The sequence below is a fragment of the Calidris pugnax genome, unplaced genomic scaffold, assembly GCF_001431845.1.
Source record: "Calidris pugnax isolate Ruff unplaced genomic scaffold, ASM143184v1 scaffold8, whole genome shotgun sequence".
Taxonomy (NCBI): Eukaryota; Metazoa; Chordata; class Aves; order Charadriiformes; family Scolopacidae; genus Calidris; species Calidris pugnax.
In genome coordinates, this window is record NW_015090830.1 from 10004919 (window position 1) to 10022706 (window position 17788).

Consider the following 17788-nt stretch of genomic DNA (forward strand, 5'->3'; position numbering starts at 1 on the left):
AAGCAATAGGACAAGAGGAAATGACCTGAAGTTATGCCAGGGAGGTCTACATTAGATATTAGGAATTTTTTTTTTCACCAAAAGAGTTATCAAACATTGCAACAGGCCCAGGGAGGTGGTGGAATCATCTTCCCTGGAGGTACTTATAAGACAGGTAGATGTGGTGCTTAGGGACATGGTTTAGTGGTGGTTTTGGCAGTGTTTGGTTAATAGTTGGACTCTATGATCTTAAAGGTCTTTTCCAACCTAGAAAATTCTATGATTCTATGTCTACAGATTTTTTTCCTATTTGGATGTGAATCTTGTGAACGTAATTAAAAATAAAAGCACTTACTCCAGCCATATTTTTACTTTCTGTCTACCCTGTTGGATTTTAAAAATATGTTCATGTTTTCTCCAATTAACGTTCACTGAAGTTCTTTTATATGCCATAAGTCTAACTTTGAATAGTCCATTATGAAGTACAAAACATTCATACTTCCAATTTATTGTTTCGTTTTAATCATACAAGTCCTCTGTCATACATTGAATTATGATTAATACTCATTTACTGCTTGTTTTTAATAGAGGTTATATCTGCACGTGCACTGAAAAAGGTGGAATTCTCCATTTCTAATGATTTCTCTATTACACTTACAACTATAATTTTGTTTGTTTCTCTCTGAAAGCCAATGTATTCTGGATTTTTCTGATGTGTTTAATTCATTATAACCTCTATTTTGGCATGCATTCAAAGCTTAAGTGTGGTAAGGCCCTCTTTATTTTCATTCTCCTTTCCACCATCATTTACACAGGACATTATTTCAATAAGCAATTAATCTTTGTAGGGGTGATTGGGTTTTTTTCTCTTTCCTTCATAAGCTGTATTTGCTCTGCTCAGGCGTGCATAATATCGTTGGTAATTTTTGCTGTTCTAGTCCTGCAGGAAATTTTAGAACTTTCTTCCAAGTCGTGTAAGTCATTAAAAAGAATCTGTGAGCTTCAGTGGCCTAAAATTAGGGGTTTGTCGCACTTCTGTAGTTTTTCTGCTTTTTCTGGCGTTAGTCACTTAGTGTGTCTGTCTTTTAATGAAATTTTGTTTAATGATATATACTTTTTAAGACCTTCTAAAGCACTGACTTCTTCAAAACATGTTACTACTGTATACATCATTTTGATCTTTTAAACCAGATTTTCTAGCCCTATGTAAAATTTTTAAAACTGTACTGCATGTTTATATATTATTCCTATTAGACAGTACTCTATTCTTTTATAAGATAAAATAAATATAAATTTATTACTTTTGTAAGCAGTATGTTCACAGCATTCTATTTATCCTATTTTAAGTTATACTGAAATTATATTTCAATCTCATTTTGATAGTTGACCAAGGTATAATTTCCCTTTCTCTCCCAGCATGTGCAGAAACAAGCCTCTTTACACTATCTGGATTTTCTTCTAACTTTGTCCTCTGATGTATCAGAAATCAGTATTTGTTGTCTCTGACATTTACCGGGCAAGGTACATGGAGTTAGACCACTTAATTGTTTGAATACTGATGACTTATGTGCAGAAGATAATGCATTTTAAAAACATTGTTATCCAATTCTTATTTTCACATATTGTATGTAAATTGCTTTGTCATGTAATATTTATCTACTCACATTATACAAATGTGCACATTATACAAATGAATCTGGATTCTGCACACCTAGCAAACCCTGTGGAGGAGGAAGAGTGTGAAGAGACTGGAAAAAAAAAAGAATTCCTATCATTTAACATTAGTTCTGATTGCACAACAATTGACTGTTTCCCCCCTAGTTTGGTTACTATTGTCAAGCCTTCAGGGTCTGTTGTGGGGCAGGCACTTCAGGCATTCCTGAAGAAGTTCGTGCCCAGTTGCATAGTGAATTCTGCCCTTTCTGTCCCTTTGCAGCTCTGAGGTCCTCTGCTCTGCTTATTAATGACTGTGACAGTGTTTTCTCCCTTTAAAAAGACTGAATCTAAATGTTACTGATGTCCATGGGAATATTCGGCTAGACCATGTTGAGTTTTCCATCAGGACCGTGTGCACTTCTATTGTTTACCTGGAGCTTATACTTAACTGCTTTCATAGAACACTTTGAAGTACTTTGTTGTAATTACTGACTGGTAATTGGTAATTTCTGAGGAGCACCACATGAATACCAATTTAGTTTGTCTCTAATACAATGCTGATCTTTCAGTTCAGTGAGAGTGAGATAGAAACACATTGTTACACATTACATATGATGCACTAATACTATTTGTATAATTTTGTCAGGTTCTAATATTTATTCTTCAAGATCTAATGTCAGTATTTTATTATGTGCTTAATGGGAAAACCTGCTATTCAAGTTTGTGCTTTTTTTTTTCTTTTACTGAACAGTAAGCAGTGACTCTGGACTCTCCTGTTGTACCACTAATTTAACAGGACTTCAAATTCAGTAGTAAATTTATTCAGTTATTCTTATCTCAGCTGAAGTCAAAGACAAAACTTGAACTTAAGCAATGCAGACATATCCATGCAAGTTTCTGAATTTGCTGATAGATTCATATTAAAACTAGAATGGTTAAGACTTCTCATTTTTAAAACCTCACTGTCAGTGTCTTCCTGTCTCTTTTCCTGTCTTTCAGATTTATTAGTGATATCAAAATCACAACAAAATATGAATAAAAAATTCTCCACTCTCAAATCCTTTCACAACCTCTTTGTGCCTCCAGTATTTTCAGTATATGAACGCAAGGTTCGTTAGGCCACGTATCTTTTTTTTATAAACCTTGGATCTGTTGAAAATGCAGTAGACAAATATTGTTCTAAGTTATTTCCTTTTTCATTACCATGGTTTACAGAAACTATAAATATTTTCCATTAGGAAAGTGGGATTCTGTACAAAAAATTTAAATCTGCCAGTAATTGGCATATATATTTTTATATGGTTCTCTTAGAAATAGGCTGCCTAAAAGTCTGAAGACACACAGCTCACAGGGTAAAAAACATTCACTTACTACAGTGTATTCCAAGTGAGGTAGGTAGCATTGTGTTCTATGGGACCTGGGTTCAGGGTCTTTAACTTACAAATAATAAATTGACTTTCACTTAAGTAATAGACAATTTTTTCTATGTTGGGGGAATGCAGAAATATTATTAGTATTTCTATTAGTTAATTATTACAATTTTTGCTAGGCAGTCACTATCAGTGGACATAAATATGATAGAATATACAAGTTGCAGGTGGCCTGATCAATGACTGCCTTAGTAGGGTAACAAGCTACAGATGTCCAGTGATGTGGGAACATGTACTTAGGCCAGGCTGGATCCTATGCTTTAGCCCAGTCCCTGGCTTTTCATGGAGGTCTCTTGATGATGGAATACAGACATTTGTGATTACTAATTTTGAGTGAAGGGAAAGATCGTTTCCTCCACTTGTTAAACCAGTTTGATCTTCAGAGCAAAAGGAAAGGACTTTTTCACTGACACACAATCCTATGGTGGAGGGTGCCACCCTCTTTTTCCTTGATTCCCTCAGAATGACGACCACCCAGAAACCTCTGTCCCCTTCACTGTCCCCTCTTCAAACCGGCAAGTATCTCCAACCCCGTGAAACTCAATAGTCCTCCAGCTCAAATCACAGCCAGCACACAGCAAGGCCAGTTGCTCCAGAAGGCAGTGAAGCCAAGCCCTAAGATGGGGTGAAGAGTATGAGAAGAGATAAATGTTGGAAATGTTATGATACTGCTGTCATTCTGGCAGATAATAATTCTTGGTAATTGGCATCATGTAAGTTAGGATTCTGCTGAGATCTTGAGGTATTCCTGCCCACTAGCAGATGCACTCTATGAAATTATAATGCACCTGACTCTCACTAGTAAATCAACTCCAACTTTTTAGTTACACTTATTTATGTCCATAAATACATATATATATTTATATGCTTGCATTTAAATATTGGGGTTTTTTACACTGATTATGTTTATATTTTTCACATGTATTTCATAGAACTTTCGACAATAAACCAGAAGAAGACTGACAAATCATAGAATCATAGATTCATAGAACGGTTCGGGCCGGAAGGGACCTCCAAAGGTCACCTAGTCCAGCCTCCTGCAGTCAGCAGGGACACCCCCAACTAGACCAGGTTGCCCAGGGCCTCGTCGAGCCTCACCTTGAATATCTCCAGGGAAGGGGCCTCAACCACCTCCCTGGGCAACCTGTTCCAGTGTCCTACCACCCTCATAGTAAAGAACTTGTTTCTAATATCCAATCTAAATCTGCTCTTTCCAGCTTAAAGCCATTGCCCCTTCTCCTGTCACTACAGGCCTTTGTAAACAGAATCTCCTCATCCTTCCTGTAGGCCCCCGTCAGGTACTGGAAGGCCACTATTAGGTCTCCCCAGAGCCTCCTCTTCTCCAGGCTGAACAACCCCAGCTCTCTCAGCCTGTCCTCGTAGCATAGGTGGTCCAATCCCCTGATCATTTTAGTGGCCCTCCTCTGGAGGTCCATGTCCTTCCTATATTGAGGGCTCTAGACCTGCACACAATACTCCAGGTGAGGTCTCACCAGAGCAAAGTGGCAGAACCACCTCTCTGGATCTGATAGTAACATTTCTTTTGATGCATCCCAGGATGCGATTGGCCTTCTGGGCTGCAGCTGCACACTGCCTGCTCATGTCCAGCTTCTCATTCATCAGCACCCCCAAGTCCTTTTCCTCAGGGCTGCTTTCTAATACCTCATCCCCTAGTCTGTATTGATACTCAGGATTTTTCCGGCCCAGGTACAGAACCCTGCACTTGTTTTTGTTGAACCTCATGAGGTTCACCTGGGCCCACCTCTCCAGCCTGTCCAGGTCCTTCTGAATGACATCCCATCCCTCTGGTGTATCAACAACACCACACAGCTTGTTGTTATCTGCAAACTTGCTGGTGGTGCTCTCGATCCCTCTGTCTATGTTGTTGACAATGTCAATGTCTATGATAATGATAATGTCTATGTTGTTAATAATTCTTATTAAATTCTCAGTGAGATAAATAGCAAGTTTTAACACCTATTTGTAGCACTAATGAATATGGCTGGCAAAGTACTAAGATATATTAATTCTCAGACACAACAGTTTAGCACACCATATGGTAACATTCAATTTCTTGAGGAAAAAAACCACCCATATTACAATACATGCTGCCTCCAAAGATGAACACCATTATATTTCAGGGTAAATAACAGTTCTTCGTCTTTTGAATGGGATAGGTGCTGTTGTCTCCCACACTTGGGAAAAAAAAAAACTGCTTGTAAATAGAGGTGGTAATTTTGTCCTATGACTACCTTTTTATTTAGATCTACAATTCTGAAAATATTGTACTTCATACAGTGTGTCTTAGAATTGAGCACTACAGACTACCTGGAAAGGAAAGAGAACATGTCTATATCTTTCTTGTCCTTCCTGTCTTTCAGATAACTGATAGTGGCCACTGGGATGGAAATTTCTGTTTAAAAAGAGCATGCTTACATCACTTGACCTGTCGATTATCAGGATAAAGCTAAACTTCAGGGGCAATTAAGTAAAGTAGAAATAACAGGTTGCCCAGAGAAGTTGTAAATGCTCTGTCGTTGGAAGTGTTTAAGGTCAGGAAGAAATATTTTACAGTGAACATGGTGAGACACTGGAACAGGTTGCCGAGAGAAGTTGTAAATGCTCTGTCATTGGAAGTGTTTAAGGTCAGGTTGGACGAGGCTTTGAGCAAACTGATCTAGTGGAAGATGTCCCCGCCCCTACTGAGGGGTTCAACTAGATGATCTTTAATGGTCCCTTCTGATCCAAACCATTTTCTGATTCTGTGATTCTGGGCTGACGGGGTAAGCACAGCAGCTCTTTTGTTGTATTTTCCTCTAATATTTACCGGTCTGGGTTTGCTGTTAAAGAATAGAAACTGGAAATGCCCTGCACAGTTCTCCTCAACTCTGACCACATAAGCACCTTATTTTACCTGATACTGGCTACCACATACACCTTACAATGTAAGTACACGCATGGTTTTCATAACACTGATGCTGTGCACATAAAAATATATATATTCGTATACCTATATTGATACCATTATAAATGTAGAGATAGAGATATATTTACATAGATATTTCAAGTTCTCTAGGTGTCTTTATCTCATCTCTGTATCTAAAATTATATGTGTCAATACAAATACAGATATAGACATGTATGCACATATGCATGTGTATGTATTCACCACAAGCAATGAAATTTTGGGATTTTTTTATTACCTACTGAACTCACAGGCTGACTAGCATAAAATTTAATTAGTGCTAATCAACTTGAGGTGAAGGAAGCAGAAAATTAGTGTGACTAATTTATTTTCCATTCTACAGCAGTCCGCCTATATATGTTCCTTTAAAGCATGGGGTTTTTTGTTAGATTTCAGCTTTTGTTCTGGAAAAATTAATTATTCTGATGCTATTTGCATAGGAAGGATATAAGAAAACTACAATATTCATTTTAGTTCCATTTGTATTATAGCTGCCCACAATACTGTACTTAAAAAGAGCTCAAATCAAGTAATCTGGAATTGCATGCTGGTTTATAGAAATCTTTATGCTGTTTCAGCTTTGTGCATCCACTCTTGAAGCTTTGGAGAGGAAGCCTGCCTGCCTGCCTTCCTTCCTTCCTTCCTTCCTTCCTTCCTTCCTTCCTTCCTTCCTTCCTTCCATTTTTTTTTTTCTGTCAGTTAACAAGTAGTGAAGTTCTTTTTTGAATAGAAGTTGAGATCCTCTTTATGTCATGAGACCATAAACTTTAATTCTATGCTGATTAATTCTTGAAACCCATTTTAGTCGTGTTCAGCACTGTGAGTTTATGCAAGTTCTAGTGTGTTATACACACAGATCTGTACGCAAACTACACAGGAACTATCTGGTCTCATACACAATTGTTAGGAAATTTTCAGATGTATGTTTTCTTTGAATTTGCCATTACTAAATAGATGTCTTGAGTAATCAAAAGTAACTAGGGTCCTGTTTCTGTGTGTAGCAGTGCAGTTCACTATTTAAACAAACAAATGTTTGCTAAATATAATACTTAGAATACAGTAGTTTAAAAAATGTATCTATTCCACCTACTCTGTGCAACGCTAGGTACGTTCCTAACCCATTATGTATTAGATTCAACCTTTTCAGATCTATGTTAGACAGTATGAAAACGTTATCTTTCATTTTATTTTTTGTTTCTTCTGTTTGCCAAAAACTGATATCAATCTATGGCGCAGTCTAGCCACTTCGTAATTTACTCCCTTTTTTTACTTCCCTAGTGCTTTTTTCCTCTTTCCTGAATGAAAGCTTCAGGGAAAGTTTCTCAACTAGTAGTTTGTTTGGCCACTTGTAGCTGAGAGCAGCAGAGCAGCTGTAACAACTTTTTGGAGAGTTTCTTCTCTTTGATTGTCTTAAAAAGTAGTTAGAAGTACATTAAATACATGACACACTTTTGTATTTTGAAAGTCCTGTTGTATGCTTCAGGGACAGTTTGCCATCATGGGCAGTAAGGATTTTTCAGTAGGACTGAATGGGAGACCAGGCAGCACCAGAAGCCTGGATTTTCATAAAATGTGACAAATGCTATTAAAACATTACAAAACCCTTACTTGAAGTTATATGTGAGTTCTCAGCCTTGCTACTCCTCCTCCTCCTCCTACTACTCCTACTACTAAGCAGAGAACCACATCTTCAGTGTCTAGGTAAAGAATTTTTAGCTCCATGATGGAAAATTAAGAGATTAATTAATTTTCTTCAGAATATAAGGGGGTTTACTTAGTATTTTACCCCTAGAAAAGATGTAAGTGCAATCCAAAAATGTATCTTGATCAGGAAAGAAGGCATAAATTTTAAAATAGTAGGAGCAAGATCTAGCTCAATTGCTGGTAGTCTATGGGAAGCTGATAACAGCAAGGAATGAAGAGTCCACAATAATTTTAAAATATATTTCCATTTTTCAAGAAGTTCGAATTCTCATTAGAGGTGAAATTTCCATTTACATTTGGGAAACAAATGTAAGGTTTCTTGCAAATCTTGGAGGAAATGAGAAATTTTTTTCTATAATATAATGCTTATATTTTTATTCTGAGGAAAAAAAATATTTTTATCATATAAAATCATTATAAAACCACAGATTCAGCACTCACTTTTACTCTGAGTAAGGGAAATGCACAAAAGCAATTTCACTGGCTTCAGTGGGACTAGTCTTATTGCAAAATGTAATTCATTCTAAATAAGGGTTTGAGAATGTGACACAAGCACAAAGAGCTCTCCTGACAAATAATTTAAACAACTGCAAAAATTTCCTTTTGAAATAACTAGGTTTTCCTGATTATTTTTTTTCTGTTACTAGAGAGGCAGAATCATTTCCATAAGATTTCCCGCAAGCAGCACCTATGCCTTCAAAATCAGAAGACTTGTTTACAGTAGTTTCCACTACAAAACCTGATATTTGAGTCCATTATTATAAAGTACTATGGTAAAGAATAATGCAAACCACACAAAAGTATTGTGATAAACGACAAAGCAAGCAGGTAAACAAATTCAGGCAGAAAGTACCACTGCAAACTTAAGCAAATCCATATCATTCTGTTCCTTTGAAAATATTTTATCATTTTTCTTATAATTTGCAAGAATTATTCTAGGCTTTATATCTGTATACATAGATATGTATGAATGTATTTGTATATATATGATTTCTGTTGATGAACTTGGGTTATTTGATTTATTAAATTCAGGTACCTTCTAATCTTATATAACCAATAACTGCTGGATTTCAAAATGTTAATTTTCGTTTGTATTATGCCTACTTTTTCTTTCAAAACGTAAGTAATGGGATTAACTTCACTCTTATCCCCAACTCAAACCTTTTTCACTTTACATCTTCGTCATCTACTCAGGAGCAAATATTGAATAATGGAATATAGAGGAAATAAGAACAATCATTTTGGTTAGTGATGAGGATGTTAGATTGTTATGCTTTTAAAATTTCCTTTATTGAACACTCTTACACAACCTGATGTTTTATTGAATTTTTTTAAGAGGTGACAAAGCATAAATGTCAAGTTCTACACCACTGATTATGCACGTAGTTGATCAGAATTTTCTTAAATTAATGGCTAAATCTAATAAGGTCTGTATATATTGCTGGATAGGCTTGTATACATTATTAATTGCCTTAAATGGAATTATTAAAAATACGCGAATTGAAATAATCTCCTTATGAGAGTTGTTGTGTAGCTTATCTGAAATGGTGGAAAGGCTTTCTGTTTCCATCATGAAATATAAAAGCATTATCCACAATTTTCTCTATTTCACAGCATCTTTTGTTGGGTATCATTTATAAAATGCATGTTTTGAATTTGGACAAGTAATTTGGGAGCTCTTTCTCAATGTACTTATAATGCTTACATACTTAAAATGCTTTCAGTATTTTTTTTTAAAAATTGGAAAGTCTAAGCAATGATATGCATGGCCCAACACTCTAATATTCTTCCAGACAGAATTTCCATGAAGCTGGTGGTTATTTCCCTTGAATAGGGTTGTGAGGGAAAAGCAACCTGAACACCATTTAGCACCCAGAAAATATGTACTTACATAAACTTATCTGACATTTGCCTTTTCATATCAGGAGATTCTAATACATTTGTATGAGACAGAGAAAACTGAATCTAATATGATGTTGTCTTGATGTTGCTATTACTCTTACTACTAAAAGGTGTGAAATTTAAATATAGAAATCTGCATTTAACTGGCAAAGAAATGCACCTGCCATCACCTGAGGCATTCTATTCTGCAGAAATATATTTCCAGAGAAACTTTCATGGCTGATTATGGTGTTATTTAAGTATTCAAGGCACATCTATTTTTATGAACATTGGTGCATTCGTACAAAGAAATTGGAGGTCTGGGAAAGTGGAAACTTTGTTCTATCCCTGCCTCTGATATTGAGCAACTTAGTAACTGAGACCAAGTCAATTCAACTGTGCAATAATGTCTGTGTATGGGATCAAGACAATACCACCCATCTCCTTTTGTAGTCTTTCTGAGATTGTGGAATGAAGACTATAATACACTTAATTTCCTATCTTTTCTTTAATTGTATTACATTCTACGCATTAAAAAATTATTTCTAAAATATCACATTTTTGGAGCTTTCTCATAAGCTGTAGTATACATCCAGAATTTTTCCTTTTTCCCTGAAGTTAGTAACAACATTTTCCTTGAACTAACCAAAGCCCAGTTTCGCTAGCATTTAGCATTGCAAGAACATAGTATGATCTGATCAAGATATGTCTCTCCTGTTCAGTCATGCTTGGCAGGTAGGCCTCAATGCCACTGTTGTTTTTTGGTTTTTTTTATCATGTGTAGCCGCTGAAAATCAGGATGGTAAGTTTTCTTTTGCCATTCAGCAATTTCCTATTTGTTTGAAAGGCAAAAGGAGAAAGTTATTAAAATAATGCTTCACTGCTTTTACAAAGATTCTTTTTGTTCATTTCCCTTTGTTTATTTTCCTTCTCCTCCTATCCCCTTTTAGCAAAATTTTATATTTATTCCTACAAATGACTTTTCATAAACTCTCTCACTCACATGCAGAATGCAGTTAGCTTTCACTCAGAAATCCCTATTCATGTTCAAATATTTGTGCTTCTGCGAATAGCATTTGCATGTAACACCTGCTGCAAGCCTTAGAAATTCAGAAGGGATTCTGATATGAGTGGGAGATGCATTTTTGTCTAGGCTTTTTCTCCAGTTGCATTCTGCAGTTAAATAACACAGACTACAAGGAAAAAACATATAAAATTATATATTTATATTGTCTTCTATCCAGGTCTATAAAGCCCAGTTTTCTTATCAACACAAGATATGTGCAGGAGTTTTGGTTTTCAGTAATATCTTACTGTATGTCCAGAACAGTTTGCAAAATTGAGAAAAGAAGGAGAGGAGGAAGAAAATGAGAACAGTTCTGTGTTTCTGTATATCTCCAAAAATAAGTGCAAGGTTATGCATTTGTGTATTAGACTAAAATAAACAAAAATTCTGAAGCAATAATTGTTCCCTCGTGTGTCCTGTTATCGTCAGGCTTCGGCCAGACAGCAGGAGACATCAGTCTACCTTGTTTTATCTCTGGAACAAACTCATCCTCAGAGGAAATTGTCAGTCTTGTTACCTTCTAGCTCTACTTCTCAATGCTTCTGTCAGTGGATTCCCTGCAATCCTTGTTGTGCATCTTCAGAAACCATGTTCTGATACCAGAGCACAAATGAATGTCAGAATTAAGTTGTACAGTTCTTTCTGCATCATTGTGGGTGATAACATTTAAACTACTGGATTTAGGTTATTGCATTTTGTTTGGCAGATAAGTCGGGGAATGAAATCATGCTCATTGGCTGATCCAATGATGCCAACACCATGGAACTGCCACTGAGGTCAACATCCTTGTAGAGCAGCAGTCAGGTGAGGGGAGAGCACAGATCCGTGTGAATTGGCTGCTGTCCGGAGGGGAGAACAACCTTTTTAGGGTGGTGACTTCTTCAGACAAGTGTGAAAATGCTGAAAGTCCAAAGCACTTTCATGATGGAGCTGTACAAAGCATATGGCAGAACTGTTTCTTTCCACATTTTGTCTCCAAACTGCTTTTTTGTGTTTAGGTGAGTTCTACTGGTTACTTATACAACATAATTTTTCACAATAATGGCTGCAAAACAGCCTCTGAAGTGAAATACTCTACTTTGTTCACATATTTGTTTAACATTATTTAATATATGATTTTTTTTGTATTGTGGAAATCACCTTATCAAGTTTAAAAAGACTTGACAACTATTTTAGGTACAAGTTTAGTATGCAGTGCTGATACAGTTATATTTCCTCATTTAAAATTAATCTTGTTTATCTAAATTAAAAAACCAACCAAACAAACAACAAGAATTATTTCTTTCATAGGAATTTGGTTGTACAACATAAACTTGTAAAAGTTCTATATTTTTGCTAATAAAAGATCACATTAGCTGTAAACATATTTAATTCTATATTGAATTTATATTATTATATAGCAAAGGACAAATGAAAAGAAAATGTATTTTACCTGTAAAATTGACGTATAGATAACAATACGCCTTTTTTAAAACTGACATAGTTCTATGGAGTTCTTAATAATCATAAAAAAATATAACATTCTCAACTTTTGGAATAGAAATCAACATTTTAAATGTGGGAAATGACTCAGAAAAAAATATTTTTGAAGATCTGACATCAGGAATTCCTATCGTTACCACCAATATTACTAATAAACAAGCTTTTGATTCCATTTGAGAAACTATTGCAACTATTACACGTCTTTTTATCTATATTTGTCCTTAGCATGAGAAACTAGTGTCACACTCATCAACGAAATATAATACTGCTCTGATTTAAGTAAAATATAAGTTTTGTCACTGACTTTAATCAGAGCAGGACTGATACCTTGCTTGAAAATTTATGTACTGAAAATGGAAATTATGCGAAGAAAATACCACTCTATTTTCTGACCTGCTACTTAAATCTGTGAGAAGATGAGTGGTTACTGTATGCATATTGTCATACAACTGCAAGGGATATCGATTTCTTTGTATTTCATATGCATCTTTCTTTGTTTGAAGCTCATACAGTGAAATTGAGTGGATGTGACTACATGTTTCTTGCATGTGAAAAGAAAAAGCAAAATGTCATTCATTGGGCAATTGATTTCTGCTGGTTACTTCAATATCAAGTGGTCAGTTCAACATTTTATGCTTTCTGACCTGCTTTCTATGCTAGTCACTGATTATACATATTAGGCTGAAAAGGTAGTTTGGTAGCACCTCTGGAAAACAGCCTTGCACTTTCAGCCTGTTGACTTTGACTTACTGCTGTGAATATCCAAAGGGACATTTCCCTCAGCTCTCAGTCTTTCTGAAACCTGAGCTGCCACTTTCCCTTGTAACACATATTAAAAAATACTAATTTTTCTACTTCCACTGAAGAAAAACAAAACAAATCATCGGTACTTCATTCTTATTAGTAGTAAACACCTCCTCCTTTTTCATCCTTCTTTACTGGGTTTGTTTGGATTAGATGTTTCCAATAAAAACAAACGTGAAAGAAAGAAAAGGAAGACAGTTTCTATGTGGACAGGTGAAAAAGCATCCTGCACACAAGTTAGGCTATATTGTTTCTGCTATATTGCAGTAAAAACTGAATAATGTCTAATAGTATTGCCAAATAGCATACACATTGCTAGCTTTCTAATATGCATAAGCAGTTGTCACATATACAGCAACCAAAGTTTAAATATCAGCAATTTAGTACAATTATTTTCTTTCTGAACTGCATAAAAGAAATCTCCCCAAAGTTCTCTTCTGACCCTGCCCCTAACCCCCTTCCCTAACAAGTATCTGTAAGGCATCTTTAATGTTTTAGGCACTTCTTAAGAAAGCGTCTGCTCTTCTGCTAACAGCAAATTCAGTGCTAAAGAAAGCGAATCTACTCACCGTGCCTATCAGTGTGAGCCTAGCTCTGTCCGTCCAGTGCTGCTCCTCTACCTGCTTCCTCCCCTCCGCCTGTAACTGTATCTCCAGCGCTGTGTGTACTTGCATCTAACTAGGGCTCCCCCTCTCCCAGCATCACTTTTAAGTCAGGCAGGCAGGGAGCTGAAGCCAAAGGGACTCTCTGTCTGATTGGTTTCCATTCAGTGCCCCTGATTAATAAGAAATGTCCCTCACAGAGAGAGATGTTGCTGCTGATAGAGCCGCAGTGCTCAACATGAGAAGGTTTGGGGCTGGTGCGGGGATGGAACGACAGCTTCGCCAGCCATACGGTGATTTGCAAGTGAATGCAGTGGGAGGGTTCAGAGAGGAGGGCTTTGTTAAGGACCCTCTTGTTAACTGAGGCTTAAATACAGAGACTCATGCTGTGAGTTCAGTTTAATCTGTTTTCAGTTTTCATAAGAAGGGGGAAGGCATGCCCGTAACCTGTGAATTATGTGGAAAAAAATCTACTCTAATTATCTGCACTAGCAATACAGTGTCATTTCTGTGCACACACTCATTGAAGAATGCAAAATTACTCTGTAACACTACAGTGACAAATGATTTTAAGTTGAAAGGAGGCAAGGTGTGGGAGATTTCCCCCTGTACACAAGAGGTTTACAGCACTAATGTTGCTCGCAGCTGTTGATAATGATAGGCTCATCACTGTACCTGAACCTGGCCATAATACAAAGTTGCAAAGTTTCAAGAGTTGTGGATAATAATGTTCAATTAATTCACAGAAATGTATGGTTTTTCCAGTAATGAATTTCCTGTTTCTTGGTGCAGCCTGTTTGGGTACAAGTAACCACTGCTCCCTAATATGTCACTAAATGTTCAGTATTATAGACTATTGTGGTCTGCTTGAAATACTGTCTTCAACTGAAGCATAAGATGTTGCCTATTAAAATGGGAGAACTGGAGTATCACAAGTTCTGGTTTTGGATCTGCTTTTTGTGCATTTTTGTGGGTTTCTGGATACTAATGACTGTTTCAGCCACGGATGTAAGATAAACAATTGCAACTGGACTTCTCAGAACTGGTACTTTGCGATCACTTTCTGTGTCAACAAACACTGAAGACAGATCTCATCAGATGTCTGTTGTGGGCACCAATACAGTAACATGAAATGCTGCAAAGGGTAGTTCTCTGGACTTGTAGCATAATTAATTTAGTACAAAAATTTCCCCTTAGAAAGATGGATAGTGAGGCTAGTTTCTAATTATAAAATATCATTAGGGCTATGGGTTCAGTAATTAGGGTGAAAGGAGAAATCTGTTTATTCTGGTGGAGAAATTTTGCTGTAACAAAAAGAATGTTTACATCAAATAACCATTTGAGAAAACGAGTAAATTAATCCTTTTTCTTTATGCTCTTATTGCTTTAATACTACCATTGATGAGCTCAGCAGGCTCATATTCACAGTACAGTGTTTCTAATGAGAACCATTTCACCATTAGATCCCATTTAAAATGATTAAGGAATTGATGCAATTCGTATAGACATCAGTCAGAGCCTTTCCATTGATTTCAGTAGCAGTTATATTGGGCCCTGAATGAACTAAGTCTTCTCTAAGAATGCCACACATCCCTTAAAACAATATTTGCATATGTGTAACAGAGTGCAGAATTTGGTCTAATATTTTGAAAATCGAAAAGCAAAATCCAAACCCAGAACAAAATCATTTACTGTACCTCAGCCAAAACGTAGAAAGCCACATTTTAATCAGTATTTTCATCCCACAGTCCCTCCACTTTAGCATGGAACTACTGGAAACAAATATTTAGTATCATTTTTGTCTCAGTAATTACCTCGGAGATTAAAAAGAAAAGCTACAGACAAGTGTTTGTCTCTGATGTCTTATGGTCCCAGTGCAGCTTTGTATCTTGGGGATTCTAAAAGATATTTTCTTAATAGGAAGATGTCTGGATGATAAATAAGCATGAGAAATGGCTCTACTTTTTTTCACTCTTTTGGCTGCTTTTTGGGAACATTATGGTTATTCTAATCAATATTGGGAGACCATCCAGGTACAGAGCAATCCCTGAAACTGGAGAGATGTACAAAGTGTCTTTGCACAATACTTCCTCGAGCTTTAGAAATCATTATTTAGTGGCAGCTGGAGGACTGGCCTCTGCTTTAAAGGCAGGCATAGATCTGTTCAACACCAGGCAGAAGACACTCAGATAAACGGGAACAGACCTGCTTCTGTTGATGCCATCTATAAGTCTGTAGTAAAACAAGCCATATTATTTATATTAGACAGCATAATGCTTGAATAATGCACATGTATTCTTCATGGTGTGGTAAATACGGCACAGTAACTACTACAGGGGGAAAAAAAATGAACTTACACATTATACATTCACAAACAAGAGGCTTTTCCAATGCAAACATTGTTGCATGATGGGGCAAAAAGTTTTGCAATATACACTGCAAATGAAATATTCATCAAAAGTAGGCCAAAAAGGAAAAAGCATAGGTGTGACAGCAAATAGGGAGAGATGGGTGGATATCTGAGGCTGTGCTCTAACACACAGAAAGCTACTCCATATAGTGGAGGAAAAAAAAAATGCTCCTTCTGAAAAAGAGTGGGAAGTGGAAAGATATATGGAAAAGTAGAAAGTGCACCAAAAGAGTAAGGCGGGACTGTTTTTATTGCAAGACAGGCTGTACTTCAGTTTTACATTTTATGAAGTAATTTTTGAAATTGGGTCTTTTCTTTTTTGACCCCTATTCATCTTCCTTCCTTTACCTTCCTAGAGATGTGTCTGCTTGCGTCCATGGGAGGCAGTGATTACATACCTAATCTTCATTGAAGTTCTGAACATTTCCTTATTTCAAAGAGGCTAAGATCACTTCGCAGTGCATGGCTGGTTGCCATGTTAAATCATTCTGAGTTCAATCACTGTTTCTCATAATTTTTTCTTTTCCTGACATGTTTACACTTAACTTGTTTAGGCAAAACTCAATGGAAATAAAACTTCAGAAGAGGAAAGGAAAAATCTATTTTTATCCCTAGGTTTTTCCACCTATATCCAGTCAACATACAATGCCTAGAAATATACCAGTGGGATTTTGATATTTCATGCAATCTCTTCCCATAGTTCTGATAAGCCAAAGCAGGCTGGAGTTCTCACAAATCTGTGTTCCCACAGATGTCCTAGGATCTGTAAGGAAAAATTGATCAGGGGTTTGGTAGTAAGAACTTTCTTTCAATATGCCGCTTACACAAGCCTTTTCTATTGTCAGAAATCTTAAATATGTATTTAATCTTTTTTCAAATAAGAGACTCTATGTGATACCAAAAAAGAACAGAGCTGAACAGAATGGAACAATCAAGAAGCACATAAATAAGAAAAACTCCCTGAGATTCACAAGAACAAAGCTAACAGTTGTGCAACTTGAGCTCTGTTCAATTTCACTGGCCCCTTTAAGATTCTAAAATATAAAGAAATTGGATCAAATAATTATCACTAGTTGAAAAACTAGTTCTAAACACATCTGTATTCTCACTTATTCAATCATTTCAAAAGAATGCTATTAGCTTCTATTCCAGATTTTCTCCAAGTTTTCTTCTCTCCTTCTGTAAAAGACTTTAAATGATTCGTTTGTTAAAGAATATGATGAAGTGTATGACTTTGAAAGGTTGTCAGAACATTACTAAATCAGACCTGACAAGCACTTGATTTTGGCTTCCACCCTTTGATATACATAGGATAGGGCATAAGAGAGAGAATAAGAAATCTGCTACTCCTTTCCCAATTTTGAACCTCTTCCTTTGGTACGATTATGCAAGGAAGAGCTACTTTGTCTTGTCTGAAGGAGAATTACATTTCTGTATATAGCTCGAAGTTCCCAAAAAAGACATGAGAGGAAGGAAGATGTGTACATGGGAGGGGAGAAGAACATGTAGCAAGACCAAAACATGGTAAGAACAATAAGACATTGCTGAACTTTGAGCTGTTAAAAAATCAAGCAAATTTAAAACACATATATAATAAGAAAATCCTGTGCCACACAGATCGTTGGATTAGGCTAACATGTCTCCAGACTCATTTGTGTTTCTCTTTTGAGAAATACAGTTTTAAAAGCTTTAGTTAAAAATATATGCAATAATCAGTTTCATAGCTTAATCTGTATACTTTGTTTACAGCTTGGTAAAAACCCAGTGACTATTTTGTCTTAGGTAGTTAGCAGAAAATGGTTGGAGTTA

The 17788-nt window shown here is 36.2% G+C and overlaps 1 protein-coding gene across 3 annotated transcripts in view; it reads right to left on the bottom strand.

The window, feature by feature from the left end:
• The window catches only part of CDH9 (cadherin 9, type 2 (T1-cadherin)), a 92634-nt gene extending 78841 nt beyond the window's left edge, over window positions 1-13793 (bottom strand). For all 3 annotated transcript variants that reach the window (XM_014941002.1, XM_014941000.1, XM_014941001.1), the window contains exon 1: window positions 13537-13793. The gene's annotated coding sequence lies outside the window, so the exon portion shown is untranslated. The remainder of the gene's footprint in view (window positions 1-13536) is intronic.
• Window positions 13794-17788: the final 3995 nt, after the last annotated feature.